Raw genomic sequence first — 20,483 nt, 5'->3', positions numbered from 1 at the left:
TCATAAGAAGAATGGCATCTACGCTAATTTTAGTGTCTTTGTTTATCCCAAGGTTTTCCCGCAGCCTGCCGGATCCAGGCCGTATCCAGATCTGAGGAAGGACCTTCGCCTGGACCCGATGACAACGCAGTGCTGAAGTGCCAACTAGCCTCTCCCTATGGAGGATCCCTTTACCACTCTACAGATAAAGCGTTGTCGGCATAATTTCGGTTTCGCGTATCTACCCCGAAGTGATAAAATTCTGTATCCAGGGTGGGAAATTAACTTTTTTGTCCACCAGCCACAGTGGCTGGTGGATGCCCAATTTTACCAGCCACTTATATTTTTTACCAGCCACTTTTTCCGGAATTCAAATTGCAAGAAAGAAATTGCTTCAATATGTTTTTTATTTATTTCAGGGTACCCCCAGGTAGCCTGACTACGTCAGACTTCGTACTTCCGCTCAATTTCATTTCGCTTCTGAAGCAAAGCGAAGTAGCAGAGTTTGGTATTACCAGGCTAACCCCCAGGATCCTCCAGCTTAAATTCAAGGTTTTTTAAGACCTTTTTAATACCATTTCAAATGAAATTCAATGCCAACTTCGTACCCATTCCAACATAAGTATGAGGGGAAAATATCAAATCTGTATAAATTTTAATCCCTGGAAAATAATTATGTAGGCTACTATGTAGGCTACTTGAATTAAATAAAACATTTTATTTAAATGATCAGTCATATTTAATACATACGCAACAGCGTTGTAGTGCGCTTGGTGTGTGTAGACCAGTGTTCATTTTGGCAACCATTTTTGATTCAGTCATAGTCTTCATCTTCAGACGAAAATGCTTATGAATGCAAACTTTTAGTCATTACTTTTAGTAAACTGCAGTTACTTTAGCTATTTTATATGTAGTCTTTAGACAGAAAATGTCATAATTATTCTCTCTATGCATTCAATTAAGCTTTTGAGAAATTATTTACATTGCACTCTTTAACAGTAGCACTTGTGCAATTCTACATATCCCTTTTCCTAAGTTCCGTGGTTCTCCAATATGTTTGAGTGCCGTACCCCCTGGTACCCCCTCTCTTCCACTTAGACTGCAGTCACACCTTTTCCATTAAGGGACAATATTCGCCCCCTTTAATACATTTTTCCATTTAATTTTTAACCTTTATAATACCTTTTAAAAATAAATAATGCTTTAAATAAAACAATGTTCAATAAATATGCAATGTTAAAAAACGTTTAATATTAATAAAAATATATTAAAATAGCCAGTAGGTGGCGGTCATCGAGTCATTCATTCATTGAATCTCACGATTCGTTCAAAGCCACAGATTTCGTTGCAAAATAGAGCAATAAGCCTGACTATACTGTTTTAAATGCAGTACATCAGTTAAATGTTACCCTTTTTATTTTTTTACTGTTGTATAAAATCAATGTCACATTTGAAATCGTGTGGATATTCGGGAAACATTGCATTCTTGCCCATATATGATCAACATTAAAAACACTGCTGGATATCAGCCTGCATTTTCATCGCAGATTTAGTCGCACAAACAGCGCAAGCGGCTCGTGACAGAACACAGACCGACTGAATGACACTTTAATTTAAGTAGAAAATCTCAAATAAAGATCGCTGAACTCCAGCTTGTCTGTGTTTTCAGGTCATCCGCGCTTCAGCAGTGTACGTTAGAGAGCGCGCGCATGGTTGCCAGATAACGTTACTATTGAAAAGACCGTGTAGAAAACATGTTCTTTTAACAGAAAAGCTCTGATTTGGGGTTTAAATTATTGAATTCTGGCATTTGTGGCCACAGCGGATTAAACCGACACTTTCCCATTTCAGACGAACCTAAGTGCAGTGCATAGACTGGTCGTCGGGAAGGTAGGATAACCATTCCCTCGGTTTCCCTTGGTCATCAATGCGCCACTTGTTAGAAAAGTACCTTTTCGTTTTCTTTACTTCGCCCTCAGTTTGTAGTTGTTCATTTATAACTGTTGACTCCGCTGCGGGCCTCCTAACACCAGGGATATGTCGCCACATTTTTTAAAAATAATTTCCCTTTCTTCTGCACCAGCTCAGCTATATATATACACTTTTTTGTATTTATTCTCAGCTTAGCTATGTGTAGGCTATAAGTTATACAGTATAACGGTCTCTTCAGCGCCGTGACACACAGCGCTGAAAACCAATCTAAAGAGTTACTCGACAAAAGTGTATTATTGTTACTTAGCAACCGCATTCTTTGACGAAGGCTGCCCAATCCGTACAATGAAATCACTCGCAGCATGTGTTTATTGGTTACTTCATTACATTCAATGTTAAGTCAATGTAAAGACGCGTTTACGGTTTACGTGCGTCTGGTGGTCCTGTCCTGGTCCCTCGGTGGATGCGAATTTTTGCGAACTCTTTTGGTGCGAACGCAGCATTATTATAATCCACCCGCCACTGTGGCTGGTATACACGGCAAAGTGACCCGCCACTTTGAAAAAGTACCCGCCCTCGGCGGGTGGCGGGTGCTAATTTCCCACCCTGTCTGTATCAAATTTTAAGGCCAGACTAGTAGTTTGTTAAGGCTTGGTTTGTAGGGAATTACAAACCTGCGCACATATATTCAAATGCGCATAACTATAGAATTAATTATTAATGCGCACGTGAGCACCATCAACGTTTCTCACAGGTTTGCGTTTAAAGTTACGATGTCGTCTTAGCGGCCACTAATTTATTAACTAATGATCGTTGCCACGGAAGTGTATCAATCAAAACTAACTTTAGCTGGAAAATATCTTTATTCAAGAACCGCTATAAAGCCAAAACAATCTGTTACCTTAAATTATCCGTTTATCACTGTAAAGCCGATTTGAAACAATCTACATTGTTAAAAGCGTTATATAAATGAAGATGACTTGACTTGCGATTGTAGCTCTGTTTTGGATTTTTTTTCTTACTATCATTCTTTGTCATTTAAACTGCAAAATCGCCATGTATCTTATATCTATTATGTTAATCTTACATCGCTAGCTTTTCATTTAAATTGCTATCGCTAGCACAACGTGTTAGCATTTTGCTAGCATTTTAACTTGTCATTCATACTTAGCATCTCTTTTCTATCTTTTGCGAGCCCATCAAACACTGTGGTAAGTAGAAATCAGTCAACAAACATGGTCCGTCATGTCATCTTCTGTTATTGTTGCTTGCTATGTTTAGCGTAGCCTGTGTTATCTCGCAAGTACGATGTCTGACACTGTAATTTGCTCTGGCCCCCTTTCTGTTCGCACTCATTGGCTGGCTGTCTAAGTGGTGTCCGCAAAATAGTATAGGGTTCATAGACAATTGCAAAAGTTTTTGGGGCAGACCTGACCTGTTGAAAAGAGATAGTATTCATCCCTCCTGGGAAGTGCTGCTCTTCTCTCTCTTAGTCTTAGAGTTGAACTTGACAAGCTGGGGCTCAGGTCAGGAAGCAGACAGACTGGCTAAACCGACCGTCTGCTAGCGGCCTCACGTCACCAAGTTCAGATAAATCCCACCACATAGAGACTCTTTCACCTAGATATCATCATATAGAGACTGTGTCTGTTCCCCGAATTAGGAAATACAAAAAACTCCCAAACCCATTAAGGGTAAAAATGTTCAACAAATGAAAATCAAATGTTATACAGATGAACACATGATAAAGCTTGGTTTCCTGAATATTAGATCCCTTTCTACAAAAGCATTTTATAATTATATGATTCAAGTCACCATTATTTATATAGCTCTTTTTACAATACAGATTGTATCAAAGCAGCTTCACAGTGATAACATGAAAATAATACAACAAAGTTTGTTTCTAGAAGAAAATTGCATCATCGTCCACCTTAAGTAAGGCAGATCAATAATATAGTTGAATATTAAATGTCTCCAATCAAGCAAGCCAACAGTGGCAAGGAACCAAAACTCCATCAGGAGACAGCCTGGTTTATCCAAAGGTTTTTTTCTCCATTCTCAGTCGGGGCCAGTTCTCCTCTGGCCAACGAGCGAACAGTGTTTAATTATGATTCGGGCAGCATTACAAGTCAGATTGGATCAGAACATTTGGAGTATTTATCCATTTCCATCTGGTTGGAAGTCGAAGTCATCACGCCGGTATGGAGACGAGTTGTTGAGGATCAGTGCCGATGGCTGTCGTGTCGATGAGGCCTTCACAGGGCTGAGACTAGTTGACACTTCAGGACTGCGTTGTCGTCGTGTCCTGGCGCTGGTCCTTCATCAGATCTGGATACGGCTTGGATCCAGCGGACTGCGGTAAACCTTGGGATAAACAGAGAGACTAATATTAGCGTAGACGCCATCCTTCTTATGATGTACCAAGTACATCAGGATTTACGGGAAGTGTTCCCGGTCCTGGCTGTTCTAAACTATGCAGCCTAACATTGAATTATAGAAGTCTATAATGTGTTGTGTATGCTAAGCCAAAGAGATGTGTCTTTAGTCTAGATTTGAACTGACAGATCACACAGAACATAACCTAGATGTGCTGTGTTTGACAGACACCTGGCTAAAACCAGACGAGTCCACCCCCCAAGATAACTGTTATAAACATGAGCCTCGCCTAAAAGGCAAAAGAGTGGATGTTGCTACAATTAATAATATTTTCAGTATTACTCAGAGGTCTGGTTTCAAGTATAATTCTTTTGAAGTGATGGTGCTTTATGAAACACTATCTAGTGTAAATGATAGATCCCACTTGACATTTGTGCTGGCTACTGTATACAGGCCACCAGGGCACCATACAGACTTTATCAAAGAATTTGCTGATTTCCTATCAGAGTTCGTACTGACTGCAGATAAAGCCCTTATTGTTGGTGATTTTAATATCCATGTAGATAATGAAAAAGATGCATTGGGATTGGCATTAAGAGACATTCTGAACTCTATTAGAGTTAGGCAACACGTGTCGGGACCCACTCATTGTAACCATACCTTAGACTTAATATTGTCACATGGAATTGATATATATACAACATTTGCAGCATTGTTTACCTCTGGTTTCTTGTATCTTATTTTTGTCATTCACAATTCATAGCTACAAATTTATCGTTCCAAATTTAATAGCAGATCAAGAGGTGTGGCAATTTTAATTAATAAGAGTACAGTTTATACCTTCTGACCAACCTTCATTACATTATTGTCTTTGGGTCTCTTTTTCAATTCCCAGTGGTTTTAGTTAAAGGTTCTGTATGGAGTTTTTCTACTAAAATGAATCCATTTTTAATTGCCTGTGTGTGAAGGAGTTGTAATCTTACAATAAAATGATCCACTTGGCGGGTTTTGCTATTACCTCTGAAAGCAAGTATTCCTATTTCTATGTGAAATCTCCGGGTCGGATTTGGTTGGTTGGTTGGTTGGTTGCTTTTATTTGTACCCGTAGGTAAATTAAGTTCCAGAGAACAAGTTTAGGCTGTTTCTCAGACATATAGACAATAACACCTTGCATACAAACCGAACAAGACACTATATAAAAATTCATTTGCCGTGAAATCCAGTGCCGTGACTGAGATCTGCATGCGCTCCCGAGCGTCTCGCCTCGTCTACTGACTGTACTCAACAGCGACGACACTGCAACTTTATGACATGAGTCTGCTAACACTAAGAAACGACTAGCACAACACAGACTCCAACACAAACTCCACATAATAATAAAAAAACAAAAAAAGCACGCGCACGAGCACTCGCTTGTAAACTTATTGGTTGCAATCTGAAACATCACCGCTAGATGCCGCTGAAAACTCCACATAGCCCCTTTAACGTTTACGCTCCCAATTGGGACAATGTTCAGTTTGCAAATAGCCTCCTATCATTAATTCCCAAACTTAATACACATAATTTGTTATTCGCTGGTGATTTAAATAGTGTTTTTGATCCTCCGCTGGATAGATCCAGCACTAGTAGTAATGTTTCTTATATGGCAATGGCCGTTTCTCTATTTATGCAACAGAACGGCTGTGTGGATCCTTGGAGATTCTTAAACCCGTTGACTAGACAATTCTCATTTTATTCCCATGTTCATCATTCCTTTTCTAGTCTAGATTATTTTTTGGTTAAGAAAGTTGACAACTCGCTATAGTTGTATCCGATCATGGACCTGCTCTTCCCTTTGAAGAAAGACCAATCTGGGCATTTAATCCATTACTGCTATCCAATGATAAGTTCTGTAACTTTGTCTCAACTAGTATAGATAATTTTCGGGAATACAATAAAATGGATAAAGTGTCTTACTCATTACTCTGGGAGACTTTAAAGGCTTACTTGAGGGGTCAAATATTATCTTCTAGGTACTTCTTCTTAATAATGTTATTATCTAAGGAACTGCAAGCACTCTCACAATCCATATTAGACTTAGACAGACAATATTCTGAATCGCCCACAGCTAAATTACATAAAAAAGAGTTGACTTGCAGACCAAGTTTAATTTATTATCCACTTCTCATGCAGATCAATTAATAATGACGACGCGTGGTCTTTACTATGAATATGGAGACAAATCAAGAAACGTCAAACTGCCTCCCGTCTTATTTCTCAGATAAAAGACTTTAATCAAATTTTAGTTAGCAACCCAAAAAAAATGAATACAATTTTCAAAACCTTTTAACTCCTCATTATATACTTCTGAATTCCCTTCAGAGCCAACGGATATGGAAAATTTCTTAAACAATTGGGATATTCCTACTTTGCAATCAGATACGGCAACAGATTGAGAACGCGACCTCGAGATTGAAGAAATTAGTAGGGCCATTATGGCAATGAAGAGTGGTAAGTCCCCAGGCCTTGATGGGTATCCTATTGATTTTTATAAAAAATTTAAGGAGAAACTTGCACCAACTCTTTTTGAGGTTTTTAAAGAATCTTTTAATGCTTGATGCTTGAACTTTTTCGCAAGCATCCATTACACTCCTTCTAAAGATAAAGACCCTACCCAGTGTGAATCGTATCGTCCTATATCTCTTTTAAACACTGACATTAAAATGTTAGCTTAAGTGTTGGCATTTCGTTTAGAACATGTCCTCCCCTCGATAATCTCAAACGATCAAAATGGGATTTATTAAAGGTCGCCAATCTTTCTCTAATATTCGTAGACTCGCTGACATGATGTATCTTTCTGATACTTCTCTGCACCCAGAGGTAGTTATCTCCTTGGATGCGGAGAAGGAGTTTGATTGAGATGAATGGCCATATTCGTTTGGTTTTGGTAATATTTTTATGTCTTGGATAAAATTAATATATCACTCCCCTTCGGCATCAATTCGGACTAATTAATCTCGATCAGACTTTTTCCCATTGGGGGGGGGGGGGGGGGGGGGGGTATTGAGCATTGTGTCTTTATACGCAGATGACCTTTTGCTTTACATCAGTGACCCCATATCTAGTTGTCCTTTATTTGACATTACAAATTCAACAAGAATCATTACTCTTTCGTTTTTCTCCAAATGGCTTTAAATATCTTGGAATTCATATAACGCGTTCCTTTTCTTCTTTGTTTGAAGCCTAAAGTTGAAGTATAAAGCTCAGTTCAAAGAAGTAAAGGCAGAGTTAGAAAGGTGGCGTAGTCTTCCCCTTCCTTTAGCTGGAAGAATACATTCAGTGACAATGACAATTCTTCCCAAGTTCCTTTATTATCCTTTTATTGCCCAAATCCTTTTTCCGTTCAATTAATCAAACTATATTCTCTTTCATTTGGGAAAATAAGATCCCCAGAGTTAACAAACATATTCTTCAGAGAATGCAGGTGGTTTAGGCCTCCCAAGTTTTACTCATTATTACTGGGCATCGAATATTCAGAAAATATAGTTTTGGCTTCATTGCCCAGAAACAAATTGGTGTTCAACTGAAGCACAAACATGTCACTCTTCCTGCCCTACTCTTCCTGACAATAAAGTTGTCAGATCGATTGCTCCTGTCTGCCCTGCTGATACTGCTGAGCTGCTAAGTTGGTAAGCCTCGTATATATTTCTGTTTTGAATCTCTGTTGTTTACTATCATTCACCGTTGTTTAAGCTAAATATAACTTACTCAACATCACATATTAACCTGTGATCGCTAGCTTCAATCTAATTCATTGCTAGCACAAAACGCTAGTATTTCGCTAGCCTGTTAGCGTGCCATCCGTGCGCTCTTTATTTATTTAATTTGCTCACGCCAGTCAACAAACACTGTGAGTCATGTCTTCTCCTCCTCTTATTGTCACTTGCACCTCATGTAACATGTATAGCATAGCCTTCTCTGTCAGCACAGGATTTACATGTGATAAATGCAGGGAGATAGTCAGGCTGACGGAGAAGATTTCAGAACTAGAGACACGCATCCAAACTTTAATCGAGGATAGTACGAGTGCAAGGGCTTTAGACACTGCTTTGGATGCGACTAGTTTAGTGAACACTGACTTAGAGAAACTTGTGCATGCTTTCATCACCAGCAGGGTGGATTATTGTAATGACTCCTCACTGAAGACAGTTGCAGCTCGTACAGAACACATGAACACATCACACCAGTCCTCAGGGGCCTCATTTATAAAACTGTGTGTAGGATCCGCACTAAAAGTGTGCGTGCGCCCAAAAGCCAGAAATTGCGTGCGCAAAAAACTATTCAGACTTATAAAAGCGTGCGTACGCCAGAACCTGCGCAGGATTCACTTTATAAATCCCACTCAGCGGAAGATTGTGCGCACATGCGTCTCCTCCCCGAAATAACCATATATGGAGCTTACAACGCCTCGTTTTACTATATCCTCATCTGCATATCATTTGCATATGATTATTCATCCACGTGATAACATGTTTAATGGTACAAGACATTAGGAAAATATGAAATACGGATGTGCCGTCACATTACATTAATAAAAATAATTTAGTAGCCTATCCTTGCCTTGTTTTTGAATAATTAAATCAAATAGTGTAAAATACATTTCAGAGAAAGTTTTTCTCAATCTTTTCCACTGACCAAATAGTATTTTTAATTGATTTATATTTTTAATGGAAACATAGATAGACCTTTGTTGTGCATTATATTTGCACAATCTGCTATTATCATGATAAGCAATTATCTCTGTAGTTAAAACATTAAAACACAGCATGCCAGAGGAAAAGTGCTCAAAAGCATTGCATCCACGACAAATATTTATAGGCTATTTATATATATAGGCTAAATATATATTAACTTTTCAGTAAATTTCATGTAGGCTAGTTTAAGTGTTTAACTCCATTAATGAGAATGGCAAATTTAATCTAAATGTTTATATCGGAAGTAAAACATATTTTAAATAATTATTTTATTTAAACTGTTATTGTGACTGAACATGCACTGTAGCCTATTTATGATTAGGACTCATAATGAAGATTTACAGTTTTACTTCATCTGCCGGTTAGATATGTGTCAGTTTCACTAAACGGCCCAACGCGCTCGCTGGCGCGGACATTTAAGATGTGGATATTTGCTTCAAGTGATAGGCTTGGTGAGTGAAATTATATTTGAATTATCTTTCTGTATATGTATAATTTAATTTCGATTTTCTGTCTAAAAAAGTCACCAAAAAGACATTTAACTCCAGCTCACCATCGGTGTCGCCAAACTGCTCCGTCTCCAAAACGTTCGTACGCATGGGTCAGAGTTTGCGTGCAGGTGCGCACATTTTCCCGTCAAGTTTGTTTTTATAAATCACAACTTATGCGTCGGAAGTGGCGTACGCCTCTTTCAGGGCCTGTTTTGTGCGTACGCACCGGTTATAAATGAGGCCCCAGGTCTTTACACTGGCTCCCAGTCACATTTAGGATTGATTTTAAAGTATTACTACTGGTATATAAATAATTTAATGGCCTAGGACCTCAATACATTGCAGATATGCTCACTGAATATAAACCCAACAGATCACTCAGATCATTTTACATTTACAATTATGTTGCATTTCAAGGTATTCTGTGTAAATTTACAATGTAGGCTACCAACTTATAATGTATTAGAAACATTTGTCAACTAGCATTGCAATAAGCTTAAAATGAATGTTTTTCACTTTTACTTGTTTGTTGTAAAAGGCTGTTGTCCATTACATGATATCTTTGTACTACTGAAATTCCCACAAGGATTTCAGCATCATATTATTTGAAATGCATCATAGATACATTTTCCAAAGATGTTTAAATGTTAATTTCCAAAAAGGTACTTGTTTAAATTTGAAAAATGCGCATAACACACGTGACTAGTCCTGATTGGTTCCAGAGACGTTGAACGGCTGTGATTGGTTTTGATGATACGCTCGCATGCATCTCACTTAGAGCAGTTGCTGTGCGTGCGGTCCTTGAATGTGATTAGATTTAGACGTTTAAATTTAAACTGTTAAAATATTTATAGCGATCGTGTTTCTTTAGAGGACTTGGAGGAAACCACGCGATTGATATGGATTGGGTGATGTTTTTTGCTATAAACTTTTTGAAACGTGAACAGATCTGGTGAATCGTTCATCGGACGGATATGAATGTCAGTTTTTCTTTCGAAGATTAACGAAAGTCTTAAATGGTTTGGAACTACTAAAGGGTAAGTGATCATGACAGCATTTCGTATTTTGGCACAAAGTGTAACATCACGTCTTTTTCAGTTCAGCTACATTCAATTTGCCCAATCAGAGCCAAGATTTTCAAGTCAAAGTCGAAGCAGACACGAAGAGATAAAGATACTACCTCAGAAGTTACTGGTAAGTTTGAGTTGCTGTTTGCATAAATAACTATCTCACTGTTTATGTAGGAGCCATATAACGGAAAAGTCATGTGACCAAATGATAAGGGGTGTGTCATTAATTAAGTGGGGTTAAAACACCTGTTGTGTGTGTGTGTTTGGATGGAAGAATGGGGGTGAGTGCTGGAGCACATATTTTGTTGACCGTGCAAACCTGAACAAAATAAAACAACATGCAAGCTTCAAAGAAAAACGCGTCACATAAGTTATTCCTCCACTCAGCTCCTTAGCGGTCTTTGGATTGTTTTTTTGTGCCGCTACAAGTTAGTCAACAAAATTGTTTGTTTGAGAACGTGAACGCATCGACTTTGGATTCAAGGAAAGGCTGTCGCGCTTTGACTGGACGGAAAGGAAGCGCAGCGCTGACTGACGGAGATTCGCCCCGCTCGATTGTTTTAATGAGAAGGATTATTGCACATTGGACTTTTAATGCAACAGGACCGACCTCTTTGGATATGTTTTCTGCTGACAATCATCGCACAATTGGACATTCAAATCAACAGGACCGACGTCTCCAGATACGTTCGCTGCCGTTGAACTGGTAGGACATTGTGTTGTTACGTCTTTGCTTGTGCTCGCGGATGATTTGAAATGGTTTGGCAGTTTGTAGTTTGGTTGCGATTGATGCAGCTCTGTTTGGCGTGTTTGATGAATCGTTGTTTAGACTGCTGGGCTTTTGCGAATCTTTTGGAGTTGTGAGACATATCCGATGATATGTGTTGTTTTGGATTGTGTTGGCTTGTTTTGGGAAGCGTCTAAGTGTGACGTATTTAGACGCGCTGAGGTGCGCGTGCTTCAATCATGAGTGAAATTGAAACGGGCACGGATGTCGAACCTGAACAGGACACATGTAAAAGAAAAGTTCAACTCACAGCAAAGGCTTTGGCTTATAAACTTGAGCAACTTCAGAAAGAACGAAAAAGAAATGTAAACGTGATTAAAAGTTCTATGCCAGCCATCAAAGAACTCCTGCTGAAAAATGAGAACGTTTCAGCCGTACAGTCTGAACTTGAAACTTTGGTGCAAACTTTTAAAGAGACCGTCAAGCTGCACGATTCAGTGATCCCATTATTGCCTATTGACGAGCAAATCAAACAAAATGAGTGGTTCTCAATCATTTATAAACACAGTGATGCATTTATAAAAGAGACAACACAATGGATCAATGGAATTGAGAAGTCAAGTGATGATAACCAGGATCAACAGTTGAAAACAGTTGAATGCCCTTCAAATGATTCAAAAAACCAGAATATGTCTCAAACTTCCATGCATAATAAAGATGATATAAACCCAAGCGACAGTATTTCTAATGTTGGAAGTAAAGGATCAAGTCAACGTAGTTCTTCCTCAAGACGTTCAACTACATCAACAACTTCTTCGGCCCGCATTAAGGCAGAGGCCGATATTGCATCTTTGTTGGTTCGTCAAAATTTAATGAAGGAAAAACATGCAATTGAAGAAAAGGAACAGAACTTAAGGAAACAGAAAGAGGATTTTGAGTTGCGAATGGAAATTGCTGCAACTGCGGCAAAAGTGAAAGTGCTTAAAGGTTCTAGTGTGCATCGTGTCAAAAGAGATGTGACTCATCGGTCCGATGGAATGAATTCCTACTTCGATAAAGGACAACAGGCAACACAGACACTCAACGCTGATGCAAATTCTTTTACTCCAAGAGCTGAGACTCATCAAATTGTTTCTTCTAAGGATGGTGGCAATGCAGCTCCCAAGGCGAGCAAGGGGAACATTTCTCATGCAATTTATTCCCAGAACATCTCAAAGTTAAGTAGAACAACTCCGAGCGGTTATGTGAATGCCGGTCCAGGAAATAGGCCTACTGATCAAGTTCTCCATATTATGGATAAACAAAATGAAATCACATCTTTACTGATTCAACAACAGTGTTTGTCATCTTTGCCTAAAAGGGAAATTCAAGTGTTTGATGGAAACCCTCTGCATTATCATGCCTTCATGAAATCCTTTGAAAGTGGTGTGGAGCGAAAAACTGAAAGCCCTAGCGATCGCTTATATTTTCTTGAACAGTATACCCGGGGTCATCCAAAAGAGATTATAAAGAGTTGCCAGCATATGCCTGCCGACCGTGGGTTTTTAAGGGCCAAAGCTTTACTACAAGAGCATTTCGGTGACCAGTATATAATTGCATCTACCTATATGGAAAAGGCTCTTTCATGGGCAAATATCAAAAGCGAAGACGTCAGAGCTTTACAGGATTATAGTCTGTTCCTAAGAAGCTGTTGTAACTCTATGGAAGATATTCAGTATTTTCATGAGTTGGATACTCCCTCCAATATGTTGACGGTGGTGAAGAAATTACCATACAAATTGAGGGAAAAATGGAGATCTGAAGTCTGTGAATTGCAGGAAGCTGTCAATCAACGGGCTACCTTCAGCGACATTGTTAACTTTGTTGAAAGGCAAGTAAAAATAATGACGGATCCAGTTTTTGGAGACATACAAGATGGTCCAGCATTAACAGGAAGTACATTTTTCAACAAAGGCAAGTCTCAGTCTTCCCTTAAATTTAAAAGAAGCAGTTTTGCTACTAACGTCACAGCAATGGAAAATAAATCAGAAATTGGAACCAACAAAAGGGAAATTGTTTCGCCCAGCACCAAGAGTTGTTTGTTTTGTAGATGTGGACATGCTTTGGAAATGTGCCCTCTATTGGAAAAGAGGAGTCATGGTGAGAAGATTGCGTTCTTAAAGGAGAATGGCGTTTGTTTTGGCTGTATGTGCACAGGGCACATCAGTAGAGATTGTAGAAATCGCCTTTCATGTAAAGTGTGTAATCTTAAGCACCCAAGTATACTTCACTTCTACCCACGAGAAAAGGAGACCGATTTAAACCTCATCAGGAGACAAATGGACACTGTAATGGGCAGTGCTCCGGAATCCGTTGAGTCCAGTGGATTTATTGGGGCTGGTGAATTTGACTGTAAACTTTCCATAGTTCCGGTACAAGTGAAATCTAAAAAAGGAAATAAGACTGTGGTTACTTATGCTTTTCTGGATCAAGGTAGCACTGCAGTATTTTGTACACCTGCATTGATGAACAGACTTGGTCTTTCAGGTAAAAGGACTAATATTCTCTTGCGTACTATGGGACAGGAAAAAGTCACAACTACCCATGTTGTTTCTGGATTAGAGGTGGCCGGTTTGAACAAAGATGACTTTTGGGAATTGCCTGATGTCTATACACAAAATACTATGCCTGTGCACAGTGGAAACATCCCAAGACAAAAGGATTTGCAGGGATGGCCACATCTGAAACATGTGACTCTACCTGAAATTGACTCGGAGGTTGAATTGCTTATAGGAATCAACGCCCCAAGGGTTATGGAGCCAATTCAAGTGACCCGCAGTGTCAATAATGGACCATACGCAATTAAAACCAGGTTGGGATGGACCGTAAATGGTCCACTAAGAGGAGATGGTGGTCACCAGTCTGCCTTTGGGTATCCTGACGTTACAGTCAACAGGATTTCAGTTTCAAACTTGGGAGAGCTTTGGCAACAACAATTCAAGGTTGATTTTCCTGAGTGTAACAAAAACGAACAAGCCGGGTTTTCAAGAGAAGATCACAAGTTCATTGAGATGGTAACAGACTCATTACAGCTTGTAGATGGTCATTATTCTATTGGCTTACCTTTGAGGAAGAAAAATGTTCGTATGCCAGACAACAGGACAATTGCTGAACAGCGTGCTCTGAACCTAAAGAAAAGGTTGAAAAGGGATGTTTCATTTCATTCTGAATATTCTGTTTTCATGAAAGACCTTATTTCTAAAGGTTATGCAGAAAGAGTGCCAAGTGAGGACTTAAGACGTAACGACGGGAAGGTATGGTACATACCCCATCACGGCGTCTATCACCCACGAAAAGAAAAACTGCGGGTTGTATTCGATTGTGGTGCTACATTTCGAGGGATATCTTTGAATACCCAACTGTTACAGGGTCCAGATCTCACCAGTTCATTGATCGGAGTGATATCCAGATTCAGGAAGGAAAGAGTTGTGATCACAGCAGATGTCGAAGCCATGTTTCATCAGGTGAGGGTGCCAAAAGATGATGCAGATATGCTGAGATTTCTTTGGTGGCCTGATGGTGACCTTACTCGAGATATGGTTGAGTATCGTATGGTTGTGCATCTCTTTGGAGCTACTTCATCACCCAGTTGCGCAAATTTTGCCCTTAGAAGGTGTGCTGAAGACAACAAAGACTTCAGCAAGGAAGTAATTGATGCAGTCTTGCATTGTTTTTATGTGGATGACTGTCTGTTGTCAGTAAATTCAGAGGAAAAGGCTGTTTCTCTGTATCACGACCTTGTTGCTATTTGCGCGAAAGGAGGTTTTTCACTGACAAAATGGATCAGTAACAACCGAGATGTTCTGGCAAAAATTCCAGAGGAATTCAGAGCAAAAAATTTGAAGGACTTGGATTTGGACCAAGATTTACTTCCAGTGGAAAGAGTGCTAGGAGTACAATGGTGCATACAATCTGATGCCTTCAAGTTTAAGATTGTGTTGCAGCAAAGACCTCTGACCAAAAGAGGGATCCTGGCTACCATGAGTTCTGTCTATGATCCTTTAGGAATCCTGTCTCCTGTGATTTTGTATGCAAAAAAGATCTTGCAAGACCTGTGCAGGAAGAAACTAGGCTGGGACGAAATTATTCCCGCTTCAAATGCTCAGGAGTGGATCAAGTGGTTGGACGGATTGCGTGAATTGGAAAGCTTCAAAATCGATAGATGCTTCAAACCAATGGGTTTCGGAGAGGTGAGCACAGCACAATTACACCACTTTTCCGACGCAAGTGAAGACGGTTATGGAGTAGTTTCTTATCTGGTTTTGCATAATGTTGACTCCCAAGCGCACATCGCCTTTGTAATGGGGAAAGCTAGAGTAGCTCCTTTGAAGCTAGTGTCTATCCCTCGAATGGAACTAACTGCTGCAACATTGGCAAGTCGAATGGATTCATTGTGGCGATTAGAACTGTGCATGGACCTTCAAGACTCCGTCTTCTGGACTGACAGTACTTCTGTACTTCTATATATCAAAAACGAGGTCTCTAGGTACCGAACTTTTGTTGCCAACAGAGTTTCGGAAATCCTTAAGATGTCTCGATCATCACAATGGCGGTACGTGAACACAGCAATAAATCCAGCAGATATAGCTTCTAGAGGGTTGAAAGTGGAATCATTCCTGAAGGACAAGAATTGGGTGCTTGGACCTCAGTTTCTTCTTTTGCCTGAACAGGAGTGGCCAGTTAATCCTATTGACCTGGGGGAATGTTCACCAGATGATCCAGAGATAAAAGCAAGTGTCACAGTCAGTGCTGTACAAATAGAAGAAAATATGGACGTTACAACATACTTCATCCAGTATTTCTCCTCTTGGACCCGTTTGAAGAAGTCAGTGGCTTGGATCCTCAGGTTTAAGCAATTACTCTTCAATCTAAGTCAGAAGAGGAAATCACTGAGAATGTCATTAATTCAATCTAGCATGGATGAAAACCAACAAAAACAACATTTAAAAGAGGAAATGGAGAAAATCAAGGCACAATGTGACAGAAGTGAGCTTTCTGTGGTAGAGCTAAAGAAAGCTGAATTAGGGGTAATTCGTTACTGCCAAAGAAAAAGATACTCTGATGAACTCTCAAGTTTGCAAAAGGGAGAAAATGTGAAAAAGACCAGTCACATTTATAAGCTCAATCCTATCCTTGAAGATGGTGTTTTAAGAGTCGGCGGACGTTTGAGTAGGGCAGTTATGCCTGAAGAGACAAAACATCCCGCTATACTTGCTAAGGATTTTCACATCTCAGACATCATTCTTAAACTTATACATCAAGAGGTGGGTCATGGTGGTCGAAACTATATGCTATCAAGGTTGCATCAGAGGTACTGGATACCGGGCGCCAGTATAGCTATAAGGAAGATATTGTCAAAGTGTGTGATCTGCAAGCGTTTGCAAGCAGCTCCAGGGCATCAACAGATGGCAAACCTACCCCTGAATAGAGTTTCTCCAGATAAACCTCCATTTACGTACGTCGGAGTTGACTGTTTTGGACCCTTTGAAATTAAGAGCAGGAGAAGTATTGTGAAGAGATACGGAGTTCTCTTCACATGTTTAGCCATTCGTGCTATTCATATTGAAGTGGTACAATCATTGAATACTGATTCCTTTATAAATGCACTGAGACGATTTATCGCAAGACGTGGACAAGTCTTGGAAATGCGATCTGACAATGGTACAAATTTTCATGGTGCGGAACGCGAGTTAAGGCAAGCTATCGAATGCTGGAACCAATCTCAGATCAACAACATGCTTCTGCAGAAGGGAATAAAGTGGATTTTTAATCCCCCAACTGGCTCACATCACGGAGGCATATGGGAAAGAATGATAAGGTCCGTAAGAAAAGTACTTAACGCCACCTTAAGAACACAAAACCTTGATGAAGAAGGTCTTCATACAGTTCTATTTGAAGCTGAATCAATTATAAATGGACGTCCCATCACTAAGGAATCTGCCGACATCAATGATTTGGAAGCACTGACACCCAATCATTTGCTGCTGTTAAAGACTACCCCATCATTGCCACCAGGGATCTTTCAAAAGGAGGATGTATATGCTCGTCGTCGATGGAAACAGGTGCAATATATATCAGACCTGTTCTGGAAACGATGGACAAAGGAGTACTTGCCTCAACTGCAAGAGCGGCAAAAATGGTCAGCTCCATCTCGCAACTTCGTTCCAGGTGATATTGTGATTTTGGTTGATGACTCAGTACCACGTAATTCATGGATAACTGGAAAAGTGATTCAGACATTTCCAGATAATCAAGGCTTTGTTCGTCAAGTGAGACTTAAGACCAAGACAAACTGTTTGATTAGACCAGTGACAAAAATCTGCCTTCTGCAAGAGGCAGATATTTGACGTTTTCCTTGAAAGATAATGACTTTTTTAACACAGGCATGAACTTATTACACGCATCACATTGACACACCACATACTTCTCACTTTACATCGATGATACATTCACTCCGTGCTGACACTGTGTTACGGACTTTACAAGGACTCAGTACTGAAGAATCGACGTATTGTAAATGTGCAAACATTTATGATTGATGTAAAAAAAATGATTTTTTTTGTATTTTGAGGTCTTGTATTTATAAATGTCTCCTATGTGTATTTAATATAATTATCGATTTATAATAATTAGGGGCTGGTATGTAGGAGCCATATAACGGGAAAGTCATGTGACCAAATGATAAGGGGTGTGTCATTAATTAAGTGGGGTTAAAACACCTGTTGTGTGTGTGTGTTTGGATGGAAGAATGGGGGTGAGTGCTGGAGCACATATTTTGTTGACCGTGCAAACCTGAACAAAATAAAACAACATGCAAGCTTCAAAGAAAAACGCGTCACATAAGTTATTCCTCCACTCAGCTCCTTAGCGGTCTTTGGATTGTTTTTTTGTGCCGCTACAGTTTAGTTGTTTTCCTAGGTGGAAAGGTCTGCTATGCATTTGCTAATATGACTTGCACGTGGAATACTGACGTTAACCGCTGTAACATGATGCTGACACTGAATTCTAGCAACTTCTGCACTGTCAAAGTCTAAAGTCTTTGATAAATCTGTTTAAAATCTACGTGGAGTCTTAAAACAACTAAAACATTGTCCAATGCATCTGCAAATTTTTTTTTATTAGTTATTATAATATGTACATCATTACATTAATATCATTTTTATTTGCTGAAGCTGTGTATTTATTTCTGATTTCCTGAAGAATTTGCCTTCATTGTTATGATGTAAATGAAATGATCTTTAAAAAGTTTGAAAATAACATGTTATGAATATAGCTACCTTTGTCTTGAGCTGACCAACCAGCCAATAAGGGTAGTGTGTGTTGATTGGTGTTTATATTTGTTCAAGCTTGATAACCTTATTGCCTTTTTGATAACTTTCTAATATATATTTCTAATTACAAATAAGTACAAAGATTAAATTGTTAAAAGGGATTGTTAAGAGAGCATATATCTGAAACTGCCGAGTCTGTGAAGGGTTTTGATTATATTACCCACCAAGTACATTGTACTCAGCATACGGTCATTCTTAAAAACAAAACAAATCATTCTTCATAATTTGCCTGCCTTATATGTTTGTGTGTATATATATATATATATATATATATATATATATATATATAAATATAAATCTCTCGGTTTTAATTTGTTGTTTTTCAGACTAGCTGCTATAGAAGAAAAACAGAAATCTGAATGCAGAGACAAGCAGAGAAGAGAGCTGGAGCAGTGCGTTATATATATATATATATATATATCCTTGTTGGCTGGGTACTTTTTCAGTTAAACAGTTACATTTTCTGTTTGTTTTTTTTGCTGTGATACAGTGTCATGTAGACCTCACTGTTGTTCAGCGAGACTTAATGTTTGTGCTATTTGATGTAGATATTTTATTAACTCCTTTTTTGCATTATATTAACATTTTATATTGAATGTCTTCTGTTAAAATATATGAACTAAGCATTACATGCCATTTAAAATGTGTTTCTCATCTCTGTTTCCTGAGAACAGTGAATGAGACAGTGCATGATGGCGCTTTGGGGAATACCTTTGGGAAATCACGGCAATCGAATTTGGCGACAACCTATGACACTATTAGTGCGACCCAGAAGTATAAAAGGGGCGCCTAGATACACAGTGCAAGTTCCCTTCGAAAGGGAACAGTGACTTTTTTAACGGATGTTAATATTTAAAAAAATAAAAATAATAATCTTTTTCCCTTTTCATAGATACTGTGATCAAACCGTTTCCGACCACGCCAGTGTCTGAGGTGCGAGCACTGATCAGAAGAAAATGCAACGAGGCAAACTCCAAGACCATTCACTTCAATTCGCTTGAAGGATGAAGGACAGTTTGCAGCTATTGTATTTCACTTTGTTTGACCTAAAGGAATAGTTCACTTTAAAATGAAAATTCTGTCATCATATTCACCCTCATGTTGTTTCAAACCTGTATGAATTTCTTTCCTCTGCTGAACACAAAGGAAGATATTTAGAAGAATGTCAGTAACCAGACTAGCCTGGGAAAACCCAGACCACTTCCGGCAAATTTAGATTTGCTCTGCAAGTGGGTCTGGCAAAGAGCCCAATGAAACCCATTTCCAATCCGTCGAAATCGCGGCACCAATCAGAAACGTTGGGGCGGGCTTTACACGATGACGACAGAGCAGAGACGGTGACTGACGCAGATTTTGTACATTACAGAGATGGATGCCGCCGTGGAACATCACAACATCACTCGTTCGCATCAGCTATCGCGTCTGTTTCAAGCGATTTAAAATTGTCATTTTCGTTAACACAAACAGAGAATTGCTGAGAGTCTCGAGATGTTTCTCCGTCGCTCTGCATACGTCATGTCATTCATCGCTCTGATTGGTTTTAGATCTATCCGACATCCGTTGGTGACGCCCCTGTGGAAATGAATTGTCTATGGAGCTTTGCCAGACCCTTACTCTTTACAACTGAGAGTGGTCTGGGTTTTCCCAGGCTATAACCAGACAGTTTCTGGGTCCCATTGACTTCCATCGTATAATTTTTCCTACTATGGAAGTCAATGGGACCCAGAAACTGTCTGGTTACTGACATTCTTCTAAATATCTTCCTTTGTGTTCAGCAGAGGAAAGACATTCATACAGGTTTGAAA

General features: G+C 39.2%; 1 long non-coding RNA gene across 1 annotated transcript; it reads left to right on the top strand.

The window, feature by feature from the left end:
- Window positions 1–10,312: 10,312 nt before the first annotated feature.
- Window positions 10,313–19,641, top strand: LOC306984983. Its single transcript, XR_013794711.1, has 3 exons — window positions 10,313–10,705; window positions 19,005–19,061; window positions 19,571–19,641. It is a non-coding gene; the product is annotated as an uncharacterized lncRNA (long non-coding RNA).
- Window positions 19,642–20,483: the final 842 nt, after the last annotated feature.

Source organism: Phoxinus phoxinus (genome assembly GCF_949152265.1).
Source record: "Phoxinus phoxinus genome assembly, chromosome: 17".
In the NCBI taxonomy this organism is placed as follows: domain Eukaryota; kingdom Metazoa; phylum Chordata; class Actinopteri; order Cypriniformes; family Leuciscidae; genus Phoxinus; species Phoxinus phoxinus.
Note: the sequence above shows the minus strand (reverse complement) of the source record. Positions and strands in the feature narration are given on the sequence as shown.